This window comes from Rhipicephalus microplus, chromosome 1 (assembly GCF_043290135.1).
Source record: "Rhipicephalus microplus isolate Deutch F79 chromosome 1, USDA_Rmic, whole genome shotgun sequence".
In the NCBI taxonomy this organism is placed as follows: Eukaryota; Metazoa; Arthropoda; class Arachnida; order Ixodida; family Ixodidae; genus Rhipicephalus; species Rhipicephalus microplus.
In genome coordinates, this window is record NC_134700.1 from 33166705 (window position 1) to 33186015 (window position 19311).

Below are 19311 nucleotides of genomic sequence, written 5' to 3' on the forward strand. Positions count from 1 at the left end.
AATGAATATTGCGTAATTGGGTATATTTTGGGAATGATTCATTGTTATTTTGTCTTTATTATTCTTATTTATTGAATCACCCAAAAAAGTCAAAGTCACCCTCCACTTATCTTAAATGCATGAGATCAGGACTCCCGGTTCGCGTATTCAGATACGTCGACGATTTTCTTGTGTTCACTACGTCCTCAGATTTTATGCGAGATGTTGTGAATATTGTCAAGATATTTAAGGAAACAGGCAGGAAACTAAACTTTTCTTTTGAATTGCCGCGACTAAATCAACTGCAATTTCTAGATCTCAACTTGATCTTTGAACCTCAGCATGTTTGCTGGTTTTATTGTCCCAGATCTGTAAAGCCTATACTTAATTACAGGTCGAGCCACTCTAAGCTGGTGAAGAGAGGTATCGTTACTACGAGTTTGGGTTTTGCTCTAAAAAAGTCCTGTCAACACAGAATGAAAATGAGCTTTCATAGTCAAGTAAAGAAACTAGTAGAAGCAGGGTATCCTAATGATGTCATAACGTCAGTTTGTAACAACATGATTAAGAAACTTAAATTTGAAGGGAATCACTCGGAGCGTCGTGAAGAGAGCAGAAAGGATAGGAGGATATCAGTGATTCCTTACCTTCATAAGACTTCACATGAACTTAAGCAATTAGCTAATAGATATAAAGTCGATGTGCTTTTCTCAGCCAAAGGCAAACTACAGTCTATTTGTTCACGCATGCGCAAAGAGTTTCCGCAATGTCACATAAAGCACAGCAAAAAGTTCGTGGAGTGCGCAATGGGCGTTGTTTACATGACTCCTTTTAGCTGTGGTAAAGTGTATATCGGTCAGTCGGGAAGATGCGTCAATGTTCGTCTCAGAGAGCACGATTCTTCCTTGAAATCTGTAGGTGCATCGCATCTTGCGGCTCATTGCAGAGAGTGCGGTTGTCACCCTCTTTTTCAGGATACTGAAGTGGTTTTTCGGTCAAATAATAAATTAACTCGCGAGTTGACAGAAGCGTTTCACATAAGAAAAAGAGGGGATCAATGCGTCAGCCAGCCTTCTGTTTTGCTGCACGATAAAGAGTTCGGTTTTCTTGAGTATGTTCCGAGATAATCTGTTTTCTTTTACCATGTGTTCTTGATGTGCCACTGATGTACTTTTTTGCCTGCACATGCATGAGTCGTGTTTTTCAGTTGCCTGTATATATATTCCGCCCTTTCTAATAAACAGTTTTGTTGCGAGAAAGCGCTTGTCCTCTCTTTATGTCTGTTTTTCGTGCGCTTTAAATGATAGTTATACCATCATAGTTCTTGGTGTTTTTCGTGATGCCTGATTTCATGCCTCCCCCCTTTTTTTCTCCATATTTCAGTACTGAGAAAACTGCATTTAAACAGCGTTCATGCTCGTTTACATGAACAAATTTAAGGACTTTCAAGGACATTTAGGGTTATGTCTGTAAATTTTCAAGGAACCAACTGTCGGTCAGAAAACCAATTAACATATTTCAGGAGAGGATGGAGGCTTGAAAGCATTTCATCATCAAAACGGGTAAAATTCATCAAAAACTGGTAACATCGCTGGAGAAGACATCAAAAACATGGCTGCAATTACGTTTTCTTTCTCAAGAATTTTCGATCAAAGTTCCTTGGAGTGGCATAAATAATCTCTTTCAGTATTCCAGTAATCACTTTTTCTGAATTTTCGTATGAATGTCCACTGTCTTCTGCTGCTTCGTCTTGGCAAGTCTTCCCAAGGGTGTTTGACTTGATGATGCATGTCAAGTCGCTAGTTGCCCCTACCTTTTTGGCATACAAGTCTGTTGTAGCTGTTAGTTACTCAGAGCGGCTTCTAGTTTCTCTTTCTTCTTTCTTAAAATTGCGACCTTTTCTTCCATGCAACATTTCTTTTTCAGTTTCTCATCCTCCTACTCTTGCCTTTTGCGAGTTTCAAAAAATGCACAGTGTTGGTTTCTTTTGTGGTGAGCACATTACATTACCCACCTGCTACATTTCATCATCATCAGCTTGACTACGTCCACTGCAGGACAAAGGCCTCTCCCATGTTCGGCCAGTTAACCCGGTCCTGTGCTTGCTGCTGCCAATTTATACCCGCAAACTTCTTAATCTTATCTGCTCACCTAACCTTCTGTCTCACCCTAACCCGCTTCCCTTCTCTGGGAATCCAGTTAGTTAGCCTTAATGACCAGCGGTTATCCTGTCTACGCGCTACATGCCCGGCCCATGTCCATTTCCTCTTCTTTATTTTAACTATGATATCCTTAACCCCCGTTTGTCCCCTAATCCACTCTGCTCTTTTCTTGTCTCTTGAGGTTACACCTATTATTTTTCTTTCCATTGCTCGCTGCGTCGTCCTCAATTTAAGCTGAACCCTCTTTGTAAGTCTCCAGGTTTCTGCTCCGTAGCTAAGTACCGACAAGATACAGCTGTTATATACCTTTCTCTTGAGGGATAGTGGCAATCTACCTGTCATAATTTGAGAGTGCTTGCGAAATGTGCTCTACCCCATTCTTATTCTTCTAGTTACTTCAATCTCGTGGTTAGGCTCCGTGGTTATTACCTGCCCTAAGTAGACATAGTCTTTTACAACTTCAAGTACATTATTATCTATCTCGAAGCGCTGCTCCTTGCCGAGGTTGTTGTACATTACTTTCGTTTTCTGCAGATTAATTTTAAGACCCACCTTTCTGCTCTCCTTGTCTAACTCCGTAATCATGAGGGGACTTGTGCGGCCTGACCGACTTTGATAATTCACGATTTGTTTCATGTAAAAGTCATTTTTATGCTTCAGAACACATGCGCAGGGCATGCTGAGCCGAGTGCGAAGTGAGCGAGAACACGTCTTAAACACAGAGCGAATCGTGAATCATCAAAGCCCGTTGGGTAGCACAAGCGTGTGCACTGCAATGATACGACAATCGGGTACAGTCGGCGGTCAACGGTTATGGCAAATGCTCTGGTCACCCCAGACCGGCGACGCCAACAAAAAAACACCAGGCATCAAAACCCCTAGTTTGGCCGACCGGTCTTCGAAAGATCGGTGGCTATGAGAAAACGAGGGCCTTCCCTGGTGATGCGGGGTGCTCAAAGTACTCGTACAGGTGCGTTAAAGATAAAGAAAACGGTCGGTGAGAGCGACAAATAAAGGGCTGTGGAGGAAGGGTCAGCGGTAAACAATAAAAATCTATGGGCACCTCGCCTGTGGTCTTAGTCACGTGGGTATCATATATTTTAAGCAAAAGTTTGTTTTAGGTAGGGCCGTTATATGTAAGCTCGACTGTATAGGGAAATGTTTATTGTGACAGAAAATGGCTCGCACCATGATAGCTTATGCCTTCTTTACATATAACAAATAGGTATGGCCAAGACATTGGTGGCACAGGAATTTTTTTTGCAGTTTATTTAACGACACCAGTTGGGCAGATAAGCATTCCTACCGCTGCTTTATACACGCTTCTTTTGTTACTTTGGCCTGTCAAACAGATCATCATGCAGCTGCTGACGATAGCGTTAATCTACGAGCCTTTAATTGTTTTAGAACATTCATAGATGCTTGCAGCGATACCAAGCGTGGCTCCAAGCACATGCAAATTGCATCACTTTATTTGAACAAGAAGTGCTCGGCTGCAGAGTCTGTGAAGCAAGCCCGTGACGTGCTTAGTGCCCATGTTCCATGACAATGTGCGAAATGTGTAGCTACGATGACAAAAAATCGGCTCGCAATATGCTTGGTCTAGCATTTCTGAGTGCCGATGTTCAAGCTTGCTAGCCGCCGCTCTGAGCAATACTTGGCTGTGGGGTCTCACTAGCTTGACTGTGGTGTCCTCTGCCGATGCATAAAATGCCCATACACGGTTCTGAAGATATGGCAAGCGATATGCATCGTTGCTTGAGCAGAAGAGGCATATTTCTAGCTTGGTCTCGCTGTCAGCAAAGTTAAGGTTAGTGATGACTTTGAGCATTGGTCTGTAGGCCCTCCTCGTTGTGTTTGAGCGCAGCGTACCGTCATAATCCGATTGAGCATATGCTTGCTTGCTGCTCTAGTGTGACTATATTATTATAAGTGATTGTTGAGCCGCAAAACTTGTGGAGCATGTGCGCCCGGCCTCCCTTTCCATTTTTACAGCAGCACGAAAGTCTAGTTGCGGGAACACCCCCCCCCCCCCCCCCCCGGCGATTCCCCTTTTCCAGCATGCGGAACGGGTTTCCTCTCCCTCAGCAAAAAAGCTTTTGCTCTCGTCAAGGAGAGAAAAACCAGGTCAGTGGACAAAACTAGAGTGCAGAAGGCCGCACGCTCTCTGACACCAGCCAAGAAAGAAGGAGTTCGAACCCGCAACCCACTGCGAGCCGAGAACGTCAACAACCAAGGAGTAAGCGTCTACTCGTCTCTGTACTATCTCCTCGTGACATTTGCACGCTATTGCTTAATAACACCTAGCAATAAAGTGTTGTTGTTGACCTAGCCTGTTGCCTTACTCGCCCGAACCCGTGTAGCTGCAATGAGACTAGCTATCGATAGGGGATGTCAACTATGCACGGTACCACTGTGTGCGGTGGAACATTAGCTAGGCTTCTGCGTCAGCCAAATATAGGATGAACCCCCTACATCTAGCACCCAACGTAACGAATTTGGCAATGCGGCTAGTTTTGTGGACGCGAGCAACTACTGACAATCCTCCACACGTAGGATAACAGGCATGTCAGAATTCCAAAATTTGTCAATGTTGTCTGATGTCGCGTCGCAGAGTGGCGATCGCAGAGTGGCGCAGAGTGGTTCGGTCACTCCTGCATTCATGAACGACCAGCAAACACGTTTCCCTGCGTCACAGGAGGCCTGCATACGGTGCATTCTTTTGCTATGTGCCGTCATTCACGGCAGCGGTAACAGCGCACTCCATAACGGTTTGTTTTTCCAGAGAAGCCTGTCTGGGAAAGCGGAATCGAAGTGATAGTGCAATCGAAGTGATAGTGCAATCGAAGTGCGCACGCGCAGATACAATTGTTACTTGTACCGTTTACTGTACGCTTGCTATCTTTCAGATTTAACGTTACGATGATTGCTGTGGGGGTGCTGATACGCCCTGTAAGGTTGTTTGCGCTACGTGGCGCACATGTCTTACCCAAAAGCCACATTTCGGTGTGACAACCATCAAGCGGTATATGGCGTTGTGTTCGCGAGAGTTGGCCACCACTATCGTCATCATCATAATGGTGTGGCGCCGGCGGTGACCCCTGGCGGAGGTAAGCCTTGGTTGTGGGCGAGAGTTGAGCGGCTTTCTTCTGCGCGTGGCGGTTGCCGCGAACGGTTGTCTCTAGCGTGGGTCCTCGGCGCGTGGTACCGCGGCCTGCGCGCCTGGGGACCATGTGGTAAGTCAAGCGTTCGCGACGCCGCCTTGGGTATGTTATTGTGTGTTTGTCGTGTTATTGTGTTTGTCATGTTTCAGGGCGTATGGAAATTGTGTGTTAGGTTGTCTAGGGTGTTGCATCACGATTGATGTATCGATTCGGCGGACAATATCGTCCTTGTAAATTAGTTAAATAAATCTATGTATGTTGTTTGGTTTGTACCGACCGCGTCTTCTGTGTCCGTTCACTCCAAGAGCGTGGCGTTGTGCTCGCCAGTTCGAGACCCCACACAGCGTAGGTGTATGTAAAACATGGCGCCGCTCTCGGACGCCCACTTCGAAGTGAATTTGGTGTAGTTGTTGAAAAATTCACTTTCTCTACAGCAAACGACTGTTTAAGGTGGCTTCGCTTGCCTTCAGTTAGCTTCGACTACCGAATATTACAGATAAATTGGCGTAGTTTTTGAAATTGCTTCTCATTTTGAACGTGTATAAGCCTAACTACAGGATCGATGTAAACTTATCGGCAACATGCAGCATAAATGTTGTCGCGGTCGGTGTGTGGGTCATATTTATTTACTTTAATACAGTTAAACCTGCTTACAAAGGACCTCCATACAAGGAATTCCTCGATATAACGAAGTTTTTCTATTCCCTGCCATTGCTCCATAAAAGCACATGTAACAGAATAACAGCGGGAGACAACCTTGATATAACGAATTTCCCCCCCGGGCAATCTAAAAATTTCGCTTCGCGTTTTGTTACGAACATGCATCTTCCGCGGCTGCCTCGCCTCTAACGGCGCACCAGGCAAGATCAAGCGCTCGTTGTTGCACGCGGATGAGCGCAAGGCGGGCACGCGGACCTGCACCTCGCGAGCTGACGTTGTTGCCGCTCTCGCCGCCGCGGGCGCACGCGTGAGTGTGCCCCCACCCACCCACTCCAAAGAAAAATAAAAACGAAAAACTTCTTTTGCATGTCGGCAGTGCCACGCTTTAGTTAGCATCACATATGTGGGGCTGCCCTGCATATGGAGGGCGCTTCACCGAGTAGTTTTCCCCGGTATCTATGTCTGTGTGTGTCGTTCGCTTTTCGTTTTTGACGCAGTTCGTGCGTGCATACTTTCACTGCGCATGCATGGTGTGGCCCCAGACGACGTTCAGCTTTGATTTTTTTATTACCCTAGCATTTATGCAGAGAGTCCCGGCTGGTTTATTGCCATCGCCACTGTCATTCACTGTATTTGTATATATCCAATATGAAAACTAAAAAAAAAAGCCATCCGCGCTCGGCACCCAGCTTGTCAGGATGCACCATCACGCGCTTATCTCCCACGCCTGCTTTGCCCCGCGAATAAAGGGGAGGGGGGGGGAAGGGAGGTTAGACGCCTGTGCGTGCGCGTTTATGCAACGGCGAGGAAAATAGCGCCTTCGGCTTTGACCGGAACGATTGCGTTTAGTTGCCGGGCGCACAAAGATTGCTTCGCTCACTAGACAGGCGCCGTTTGCAAAAATAGTGCGCTTTTCAAACACGACGAAGTAACAGCTGGGGCACTTGTTAGTTCACACTCATATCTGTACCTGTGATTACGTTTCGTGCCTCGTTCTTGCCTAAACAGCGCGTTAAGTGTCGAGTGGTAAACGTTGTTAGTTTGCTCTCGTCCTGTGAATTGTTTTTGTGTGTCATTTATGCGTGAGCAGCGCATTTCACGTTTCGATATGCTTGCCGTTCTTAGCGTTGCATTCAAAGTTGTTGCTATTGCAGTCATTATTTTTCTTCGCTCTGGTGGCGAAACTGTGACTTTTCTTAATTTCGGACAACCATGTCGTCGTCACCGAGGGGATGTCAGATCAGGCATTGATGCAAACTCTCCGAGACTACGATGACGATGGTTACTCGGAGGTCGACTCGTCACGCACTTACGTCTTGCACCGCGATATCACAAACTGGTAGCTTTTGCAATTAGCTGATTAGTTCTAGCAACACGATGGCGCGTTGAATGCAATACGATGAACGCGACAGCAAGAAATTGTGATGGCATGTGAAGTAAGGCTGCAGTCAACTCCTTTGGATCGGATATCTCGGAACTCCTACAATATGCTGGTCTGAGCAAATACAGTCTCTCCAGGAAGAAGTGCTCTTTCCACACAGTCACTTTGCGTTGAGAACGCACTGATACTCGCCAAGAGAGCAAGTGTGCCAGCGAATGCTACCGCTCTCAATATCCAAGTTCATTAATGCTACTCGATCGATTCCCCCCGCCCTCCCCGTGTTGTTTCATGCTCATTCAAAACAGGTGGCTTACTCTGTTCGAGCATTCGATGACAGTTCTATCGCGCGGGGTTATCTCATGCACTTTCCAGGTGATAGAAATGGGCCGACTAATTTGATCTCTGCTTCAGCAGCGCTTGCATGCTTTTACCCGCTCGTAATAGTTACGATGCGCTGGCGCATCTTATCAATTTGGACTTGTTACGGAACATGGTGGCGACGGGAAAAAACCCGCCGAGTGTATCCATGTTTTGCTATCGCAATAATGCAGTTTTTTTTTACTGTAAAGAAAATGCTCTGGGTTATCTTTTCTTCAGTACCGCTCGTTTAATTTGTGCATTTATTTTCCGAATTTTTGTACCGAACGTGCATATAACGAAATCCTCTTTATAACAAATTTTTCCAAGACTTCATCAATTTCGTTATATTCAAGTTTAACTGTATTACTTAAAATGAACATATGCTCTGCATGGTGACACAGGCAGACATTCTCGTTTTTTTTCCTTTTCACTGTTCTTGCATCTCAAACCCTGCGATAGGTAGCGCAACCATTCCAGCTGGGGCTCATAAACCACGAACGCTATCCCACTAAACAATAAGACGCTGTCCTCCCCGATCGTTTGCTAGACAGTAACGCCATTTCCTTAACCTCCATTATCACGCTAGCGGTAAGCTATAACTGTCTAATAACTGATGTATTTATGTTATACGATTCGAGTTTTTCAGTCAACCGGGAGCGGGGAACGAGATCAAAAGCTTTCTTGAAAGTTAGACCACGTCTACTACCAGTCCGTTATCAAGAGCGCTTGATATTTCATGTACCAGTTCTGTTAGTTGCAGAGTGACCTCTACGGAATCCATGTTGTCGGCGGATTAGTATACAAACATGCATAAATTTACAGACGTCAGTAAAGTAGTGCTCGAAAGTCATACATGCTGTGTGACATAAAGAAGCAACAGACATCAAATTAGTGGATACACCAACATGGAAGCTAAAAAACGCTTCAGCCAATGTGAAGAACCACTTGCCGAGCAGAAATTTGCTTGGTCTTTTTTTTTTTTTTTTGCCATAGGCTGCCACAGTTGTGACAACCAGTACATTGGCAAAATTGGCGATTTCAAGGAAAGAGTTAAACAACACAAAAATGGCACACAAAGTGACACAAGGCTTCGACTGGCCTCGTTGAACAAGCAAAATCTACAGACCACCAAGTAGAATTGTAAAGCTCGTCTGTTCTGAACAAAGAAAAAGCCCGCATCTTCTCACAGGGGAAAGTGGACTCGAGTAAATGCGCCATGGAGTGGTGGGGGTATCGCGTGAATGTTGCGAAATGGGGTAAGGTTTGGGAATGCTTTTGTTATTTCGTCTTCATTATTTGTATTTACTGAATGAAGGAGAAATGTTGCCTTCAACCAGTAGCGAGACACTGATGTTAGGTTGTGCCCCAATACTGATCGAAGGTACTGTTGCTTCCATCGCATCTACTCGAAAGAAGCAAAGCGCTAACTCAAGGGGGACGCGGCCCTTGAAATTAGAAAAATCGCGAAAAAGCCTGTTTTTGAAAAACCATATGGTTGGGTTGTATGTCACATAAACTACCTATTCTGTAATTATCAGCGCCTAACTCAACTACAAAGTGAAAAAAAAAAAATTCTATTTTTGAGGCCGCCGCAGCGCCCAAAATGCGCAAGAAAATCCAAAATCAAGCCAAACTTCGAGCGCACGCCATTCTGAGACCATGCAGCCGTCCCACGCCATCTTGGTCTTGTTTTGAATGTGAATTATTTCTTTCGTTTGCCACCTTTCAAAATGGCGTCATCTGCCCGGTTGAGATGCTATTGGCATTTCCCCAAAATGCAATGCAGAGCGCTGCTTGGCTAAAGCAGCTCATTTATATCTTTTAGGCGAAAGCGCGCCCATCATTAACTACTACACTGAAAGAGGGGGCGGTCCCTCCTGGCAATGGCACGTCCGGCGCGCTCGTCTCGCTGTTGCATCTCTGTTCCGCCCGCCTCGATAGACGTTTGCTTACGAGCCACTTTTTGCCTTGCGCTTTATTTTCGATCAGTTTCTCTTCTTTTTCTTCTTTTCGCACAAGTTCTGTGCCCTTTATTTTTGTTGCTGTGCATGATGCTCGCAACGAAGTCGAAGATTGTGCGCTAGTTTGGAGCTCGGAAACGCATCATGCGGCTTCTACAAGAATCGAAATTCCGCTTTCCGATGCAAGTGCTCAGTGCGTAGATGCTTGCGACGGCAAAACTGTGCTGTCAGCTGCCACCAGTCCAGAATCCGACAAACCGTGCGTACTTGGAGTCGCAAATGCATTGAGGGTGTCCGAGATCGCCGGATCCAGCACGTGCTCTGAATCGGTGCCATCGAGCGTGACACCGAGTGTTGCTAAGATCGCCAGACACAGCATTTCGTCTGCATTGGGGCCAATAGCGTGCATAAGGCCGTCGACCCTTCATTTGTGTAGTGACGTGCCCTGGTAGCGCGGACGCCGCTAGCCGAGCCAAAAGTGGGCGTGAAGCCCGCGAAGAATGACCCGACAACGCGTAGTTCACAAACAGCAAAAAGCCTCGTTTAATGCCCACCGATGCCTTTTATACAGAGTGGGGGCGCCACCTCTCAGTTACTAGAAGCAACAGGTGGCGTCCTCTACATCGCTCCTTCCGGAGCTCTCAAACACAAGTGTTCCAAAAGAGCACCACCAAGAAACAGTTCTTGCAGCCGTCTCACAAATTCAGTCTCCGAGGTGGCACCACGCGCTGGCCGTATCGTGTGTAACAGTGGCCTGGCGATCCTGCAGCAGGTGCAGGAGCTGGAGTGTCCGATGCGTTACCGGTTTCTGCCCGCTGTGGTCCGGGAGACGACGCCGATGTCGGGGGCCGCAGGGATTCCCGTCTCATCTGAGGGGGCCGACTGAGGATCGCTGCAGGGGACAAGGTGTCTGCGGGTTCTCGCTAGTATGCCACTGGGCGTCTGGACGATGTACGAGCGGGGTCTCTGAGCCGGGCTTAGGACCGTCGCCCTTGCCCGCATGTCACGCAGCCAGACTTCCTCCCCATCGTCGAGAGCACGAAGGTCATGCGCTGCGTGTCGGTTATTGTAGTCTCTCTGTTGTCTTCGTCTCTGGGCGGCATCTCTGTCATTGAATTCCTTCACCTGGGGCCAATCTGGAACAAGGCTTTGAGTCGTGGCTGGCACACGAGTTGGCAGAGAGCGTCCCATGAGCAGTTCGGCCGGGCTGTAGCCAGACACACCGGGAGTGTTACGGTATGCTAGCAGAGCCAGAAACGGGTCTGTGGCCTTCAGAAACAACTCCTTGATCGTGCAAACCATGCGCTCTGCTTCGCCATTCGACTGCGGGCAGCGTGGACTGCTCGTGACATGCGTGAAACTGTATGTCTTCCCAAAGTCCTCAAAAGCTTTGCAGGAAAACAGTGGCCCATTGTCGCTGACAACAGTCACCGGGATGCCGTGTCGGGCAAATGTGCTCTTGATCGCAGAAATAACGGCTCCTGCAGAAGTGGACCGGAGTGTGAGGACCTTAGGGTACCGAGAACGGTAGTCGACAACCACCAGGAACTCTTGATTAGCAAAATGAAACAAGTCACTGGCCACCCTTTCTCACGGAGCTGATGGTGTCTCGGTCGCAATCATGGGTTTACAGCGTTGAACGCATATAAAAGCACATGCTGGGCAGTTCTCTATGGCTGCTTTGACCTGGCTGTTGAGACCGGGCCACCACAAAGAGCCTCGGGCCACCGCCAAGCACCGATTGACGCCTTGGTGACCATCGTGCAGCAGGTTTACGATGTCTCTGCGTAGTGCTGCGGGCACAACTAGGCGTCCGCCCATGAACAGCATGTTCTCGCATACAGTGAAGTCTCCCCGGTGGTCCCAGTAACGCGTCATGTTGAGCGGCAGACGGTCTCGTCGAGGCCACCCTTTCATGCAGTATGCTTTCAGCATTGAGCACTCGCCGCCTGAAGTTTGGTGATACCTGAAGTCTTCAAGACGTACGGCCAGGGTTGAAGGAAGGGCTGCCACGACCAGAGACACAAAAATTTCTGTGCTGTCCGGTAAAAATCTTCCAATGTGGTTCAGCATGCCCACGAAACGACGAACGCCATGCGTATCTGTCGGCGGCTTCATGTTCACAATAGCAGATACCTTGTCAGGGTCAGCCAAGATGCCACTGGCGCTCACCACTACACCAAGGAACTTGACGGAAGATACCCCGAAGGAGCATTTCGAGGCATTCAACGTAATGACCGCTTGTTCTAACTTGCGAAGGACTGCTTGGAGTCTGCTGTCGTGCTCGGAACGGCTCCTGCCGAATACTAGAATGTCATCTACCATGTTCACCCACCCTTCCAGGCCCTCTAGAATCCGAGACATTTTGCGCTGAAATACTTCGGGACCGGACGTGATACCGAAGGGCAGGCGGCGGTAGCAGTAGCGTCCAAACGGTGTTATGAAGGTAGTCAGCTCCTGACAGCTTTCCGATAGCCTTACTTGATGAAACCCCAATTTTGCATCAAGTTTCGAGAAGACCGCGGCATTGCCAAGACGGCCAAGTACCTGGTCCACTGTGGGCATAATGTGTCTCTCCCGAAGAACTACTTGGTTCAACTTCGTGAGGTCAACACAAATTCTGTATTCGCCATCGGCTTTGGGTACCAGCACAATACCAGCTCACCACGGGGTTGGCACTGTGACTCCCTGGATGACCGCGTCCCTTTCCATGGCATCTAAGTCCTTCTTGACTACGCCTTCGAGGGCAATAGGGATGCGCCTAGGAACGCTGAGAGAAAATAGAATCGCTCCCGGCTTGATATGAATGTGGTATTCTTCAGGCATCTCGCCAAGGCCTGAGAACAGCGAAGCTGCGGCCTTGTCTGACGTTGGGGGCCTATTCGGAGCTTCCGCATCTTCCACGGTGTCAACAAACTGGACGACTCTCAGGTCCACTACCGCCGAGTACCCCAGCAGAGGAGAGTCAATGTCTGCTACAACGTACAACGTTTTGCATACAGACCGGCCTCGCCACGACAGGGTAGCAGGAAACGTCTCAAGCAACCTTAGGCGGCAGCGGCCCGGCCCCATCAACCGTTCATTATCGGGTTTGTCAAGGTCTACTGGGCACCCGGCGAAGCTCGGAGGTACGACCGAAACGTCCGCCCCAGTATCCACTTTGAATTGAAGGGGGTGTCCGTTGACATGAACAACAACGTGCCGGCGTTCTGTTTGCGAGGCATCCACGGCGCAGAGCTGGATTTGGCTTAAACGCCTAGTATTATTCAAGCGGCAAACAGCCGCGAATGTCCCTTCTTGCGACATTGGTTGCATGTGGCCCACCATGCTGGGCACTCAGATCGCGGATGAGGGGCGTGGCCGCAAAAGTCGCATGCCGACTTCGGGCCGGCGCGGTACTCGGGAGGCCGACAGACGTTACTTTTACTTCGGGCAGCTTCGCATGCTGGGGCGTCGGCCATTCGGTACTGGTTGTTCGCAACGGCGTCGACGTTCAGTGCGTCTGGTGCAAGGCCTGTCCCCTGATGCCGCAATTTCTCATTTTCAGCGTCTTCGTACTGACGCGCTTGGATGAGCGCCTCCTCCAGTGTAAGCTTTGGATTGCGGCAGAGCTGGTCGGTCAAGCGAGAGTCAAGCAAACCTACGATAAATCTGTCCCGAATCAGCCTGTCGTCGATTTTCCGAAAAGCGTAGTTGCACTTCTTCACGAGATTTCGGAGCGCCGTGAAAAACGCGTCGACTGACTCGCCTACCTTGATTTGAACCTGCTTGACTCGTATACCTCGTTGACGGGGTGTACAAAATATCCCGAAAGACTTGTTGTCACGCCGGAGTACGAGCGATAGGCCTCGGCGTCTGACATGAGAGACGAAAGCACCTCGCGACCTTGGGGACCCATACAGTAGAGGAGCGTGCGTACCTTGGTTTCTTTGGGGGCGGAGGACAGTCCTGAGACGAAGGAGTAATCCTCGAATTGTTGAAGTCACGCCGTCCATTGGGCTGGGTTGTCAAAAGTGAACTGCGGCGGAGTTCGCAATGTGAAGCTGGCGGTCACGGCGGAGGCGGCGGCTGGGTTATCCTGCATGTTGCACGGTTGTCACAGGATCCCACTTCTGACACCATGAACGTGCCCGGGTAGCGTGGACGCCGCTAGCCGAGTCAAAAGTGGCGGTGAAGCCCGCAAAGAATGACCCGACAATGCGTAGTTCACAAACAGCAAAAAGCCCAGTTTAATGCCCACCGATGCCTTTTATACAGAGTGGGGGTGCCACCTCCCAGTTACTAGAAGCAACAGGTGGCGTCCTCTACAATTTGCAGAGGCATTCTCTAACTAAGGAAGAAATCGATGCAAACCCTAGCAAAAATTCTGATAGAGGTCTGAATCAGTCTGATACAGTTTCCTATAAGTAGTACCAGTCTTGTACCAGACTGATACAAAGTCTTACCAGTTCTTATAGACATTCATATCAGTCTGATACATTTTCTTACCAGTGCTACCAGTCTCATATCAGACTGATACACAGTCTTACCAGTGCTACCAGTTTTTGAATAAGTTTGATTGGTCATTTCTATGGCATATATTAGTCTTTAGGTTTTTAGTCTTTTGTTCATTTATCGGATCTTCAAGATGCATTACTGTCATTTTAACGGTACTTCTTTTTTTGAACACACTGCCCACATATATGTCATTGGTCATTTCTGCATGTATAGTAGTGTATCAGTGTTTTCTATTGAACACTTGACGACCATTGTGTGAAATATTATGATGACCCAAAGAGTGCAACTGGCAGCTTTTGGATGCGTAGAATAAAATGTACAATGTTTCACGGTGGTGCATAATTGACAAACTGAGCTTTAAATATGCAAAGCAGCTTTCAAGCCTAGATGAACGCTTTATTCTGTGTACAAATGGGATTGCAGGTGTCAGATAGCAACACAGTTAATGCTGACAATGATAGATGAAGTCTAGAAATTTCAAGATACTAGTATCCAAAGCTTATCAGATGACAGTATAAACTTAACTTGAAACAATACAAACAAAACTTCTCATCACAGAGCAATATTGACATAATTTCTAAATTTTAAGTTATAGGGCCAGTAAACATTCCAAGAGAGATAACTTAATAATCAGTCCACTACTGTGAAATGAGCTTGCTGATACAATAATTTTTCCAAACGGCGTGGATTCGGAAGCCTCGGGTGGTGCTGCAGTTTCTCCTTTTAAAAACACAAGCCAACCCCAGCTGGCTCTCCCACGTAGTGCTTTGCCTTTAATGACGAGCCACTACATTAGTGTCATAATCCATACTGGATGAGATAATTTAAATAAACAATGAAATGCTTCTTTGAGTAATCATTAATTGACCTCATCATCAAAACTTAATGCCTCGCAAATCCACTGCCAGAAATATTTCAAAGCAAGTTGAGGGGTTTATTGCGCACTTCAACCGCTTTCTTTTTTTTTTCTCGTCGGTCCCAACAAGCTGCGCCGAAAACTACAGGGAGGAATGGCAGTAAAGAAGTGCGATATGTAAGCACACATTATGAGCTAGAGCATGCTTGAAGAAGCACAGTAGCTTTTTCGTGTTGCCATTCCCATGTGCAAGTGTGACTATGCAATGTTAGAAGATTTTGGACAGCAGTGCCAGCATGTGGCAGCACACTGTGGCAAGAAGCACATTCGATTAAAATGCTGCTCTTGATTTATTTTGGCTATAGGCCAATAGCATGCTTTCAGTTGTTTTACACCACATACAGGCATCCGAAAATTCGAAGTGAGCACAGTCATCTATATGAAAAAAGTCACTTGCAGCTGCAAGATTTGGCTGATATGTTGATAGCAGCATCTGTTATTCACAGGTGTGTCTTTTCACAAAGCCCAAGCGGTGGCACAGACCTGCTATATTACTTGCCTGTAATCCTCACAAGATTGATAAATCAAAACTCGTGTACTAATTAAGGCTAAAGCATTTGACTGAAAAACACGCACACACACACACACACAAGAAACTGCCTACCATGAGAAAAGTTCAGTTGTTAAGAGAACAACAATAGAAAGGATCGAGTCAACATTCAGTTGTCCTACCTTGCTGAACTCATATTAGACTGGCTATATATGTCACAAGTTTTAAACAAGTTTGGTACATCAGTAACATAGCAAACACATCCAACCTTCATGTGCAAATACACTGGCCACATCCTTCAAGCACAACTTTTTTTTCTCTGTTTCTAAGCAAATACCAATGTGAGATGGGTTCTTGAATAGTTTTGATGTAAGCCTCACACACATGAGCACACACACAGAGCCTGGCAGTTTATTGACATGCACCAGTGTAAAATACAAGCCATTGTTGCATTTAAAAAGTGTCGCTCATGCCAACATTCTCGCGAGTCGCATCTGCAGTCCGGTCGGAATCACTGAGCGAGTTTTCCTCGAAACCGTAAGTGTCGCCGGGATCAGGATTTTCATTGTTGTCACCATGCGCATCACTCAGACTTCACGTTTCGAAGGCCGTTACTCCAGAACATCAATTACCAGCTAAAGACTGAGGAATGCTCTTGCTGAGTGTAGCTGCTTGGCCAACTGCGCCTCCACTGCTCCTTAACCGAGGTACAGTGCAGTCCACTTATAACGATACCACATATAACGATATATCGGTTATAACGATGGGTCGACTTAACAGTCTCATTTTATGCATCGCGGCTAAGGGGGAAAAAACCATATATAACGATATGTTATCCATCGCATATCGGATACAACGATGAAAAGTTTGCCGCGGACGGCATGTTTCATTCAGAATAATCGTAACATTTAGATTGATAAGTTCCTCTGAAACGAACTATGCCGAGACAAGACGAAAAGTTAGCGTAGGCGAGTACGTATCTGCCGCCACTGCAGCACAGCGCCGGCAGCGCGTCCCGGCCGTTCAAAAAGTCGAGGAGAGCATCGCGAGTTGGCGCGACGCGCTACAGATGGCGCCAGCTGTGTCACGTTTTGCGCCTCGCCGCGCTTCGACCGCGGAGAGGCTGAGAGAATTAAAAAAAAAAATGCGAAAAGCAAAGCGCCGCGCTCCGCGGCTCCCCGCCTTCTACAACGGAGCCGGCAAGCTACTCGTAGCTTGCCGAACGAAAGCGGGAAAGAGAGAGAAAATAAAAAAAGCGAAAAGCAAAGCGGCGTGGCGGCATCGGGGCGGGGCCCCGTTGGCATTCCGGCTGTGTACCTCTGGCTGTGCTTTCTTCCTCCCACTGCTCCCACCCCGCCGTCGGTCAGTCTCTCTTCCTCAGCGAACCCGTGATGCGTTCTTCGGAGTAAGAAATAAAGTCTTGTTTTTGACATCCTATTATCTACAATATTTATTAATTGGTGAAAATAGCGAAATGAAGCCTGGAGCTACAAAAGGTACGTCCGGCGACGATTTTTTGGCGGCAGTCCAGATATAACGATCACCGGTTATAACGATCATATTTTTAGGTTTTCTCGATATCGTTATAAGTGGACTGCACTGTACTACATACAGTGAAAGCTGGTTAATTCACACCTCATTAATTCGAAATTTTGGATAATTCGAAATGGTCGCCACAGTCCGGTCCGCAGTGCATAGGAGACCATGTGTAAAACGATTCGTTAATTTGAACAGAAATTGCTGCCTCTACGGATAATTCGAAGCGCGCGCCACCGAGCGTCATCATCGTCAAACACTAGTGGCAGCTTTTACGGTCGAACGATAGGTGGCACGACCAGTTTTTTCGAGCTTTAAGTGGCCTCCGAGCAAAGGGCGAGCAAAGTATGGCCTCCAAAATCCAGGGAGCAATTTTTTTTTTCGTAGCCCTCCCGCTATCTCAGCGCCTGGCGCCACTTGTACGCGGGACCCACGGGACGCTGAGGAGTTGGCGGAGTAGTCCTAGCAGTCCTAGGCCGCTCCCGGCAGCGTCACTTTGTTCCTCGAGCATGTTGTTCGTTCACGAATGATTTTGTGCGCGGGCGACAGGAAGGACTTCGGCATTACGCTGCTCACTGCCATGCACATGTTGGTGCGCGCATGGGAACAGGTGACCGCGACCACAATCGCAAACTGTTTCCGCCACAGTGGATTCGCAGCTGGAAGTGCGCAGGATAGTTGTGACGTCGACGTGGATGGGGCTGAGGAGCTCATGCCAGTGGCATTGCGCGACACTCTTCGGGGCGTACGTTTTGCCGATTATGTTGAAGTTGACACCGGTGCATCTGTGTGTGGTGCCCTGACTGATGAGGACATTATCGCTCAAGTAGCCGGTGCGCAGCCTGATGCTGAAGAGCCAGAAGGTGAGGAAGACGAAAATGACGAAGCGCCTGTGCGCCCGTCAGCTTCTGCGGTGATGGAGGCACTTAATGTGGCGCGTCTCTTCTTCAGCTTTGAAGAGGGTGAAGAAGATTCCCTGCGCCGCGACCGCGCGCTGGAACAGGGAGCCGCAGCTGTGGCATTCAGAGAAAAGAAACAGATGGTCATCACCGACTTTTTTGGCCAATAAATATTTTTCGTGCCCCCACCCCCGAAATCCACCCATTTTTGCTTACTTTCATTATTTCGAATATTCTTTAATTCGAAATTGCTCACCGTTCCCGTGGAATTCGAATTAATGAGCTTTTACTGTAATGCGATCCAGGCTACAAATAGCGTTTTTTTCTTCTTCTTTTTGATCGAGGCTGGGGTTGAATTAAATCCATCTCTCGTCGAACTTGACAGAAACTTCAAATAGCGCGCTTGATGGTGTCCACGCAAAGTGAGGCTGCGGGACTGATAATAAGTGAACGAGTAAAGATCGATTACATCGACCACGGCTTCACATTCACAACCTGCTTGCTGTGCCTTGAATGTTAAGAACGCGGTGCGGATTTTGCCGAAAACTATAACATGTGCCGCGAGATCATGGCGCGAGGTAGTGACTCTACAGAACCCCTCGCGTGGTGAAGGTGTATTGTACTGTGGTCGCCACGGAGGAAGGTGGTCGTCCCCATGGTGGTCGCTGACTGCCATTATGGCTAGATGATTGTAGCCATAATAATGTGATAAATAAATGGATGAATGGATTGATATGGCTGTACCCTTTAAATTGGGCGGCTGCTAACGCTATCTAGCCTAACCAACGCAAATGTGGCGACACAGCGCATGACCTCTAAAATTGCTGCTGTGCGCTCGTCATTGCGCGTATGCCATCTCGGAGGCTATGCACAACGTCACCATTTCACAGTAACTGCATTCATTGTTTATATATTATTTGCTGTGAGCTCTAAAAAACTACGCTCTAAAGTTGTATAAACATGAAGTAAATGTTTTGCAAATAAATATTTCTGTTTTCAAAAACTAAATTGCGTTGTGTTGAGGAAGAAGTCGTGGACTCGTGGTTGCATAAACTACTTGGGAGATCCACAAATGGCACTGCCATCGTCATCAATAGCAAGTTCGTGGCGGCCTTGGTGCGTGTGTAGTGCATGTGAACATTGTTGCGTCTCTTAATTGCTCATTATCGCGCCTGTACACTCGCGATTCTCCAAGATGTTTGGTTTCGCGATGATAATTAAAAATTAATAGTCCAGGTAAGTACATCAATCCGAAGGATACAGGCAATTTTGATCTTCACAAGTGGTACCGGGTGTTCTGGAAGGA

The 19311-nt window shown here is 47.5% G+C and overlaps 1 protein-coding gene across 7 annotated transcripts in view; it reads right to left on the minus strand.

The window, feature by feature from the left end:
• Nipped-A (Transcription-associated protein Nipped-A) overlaps nt 1-19311 on the minus strand; it is a 991444-nt gene that overhangs the window by 319965 nt on the left and 652168 nt on the right. The gene's annotated exons all lie outside the window — the stretch shown is intronic.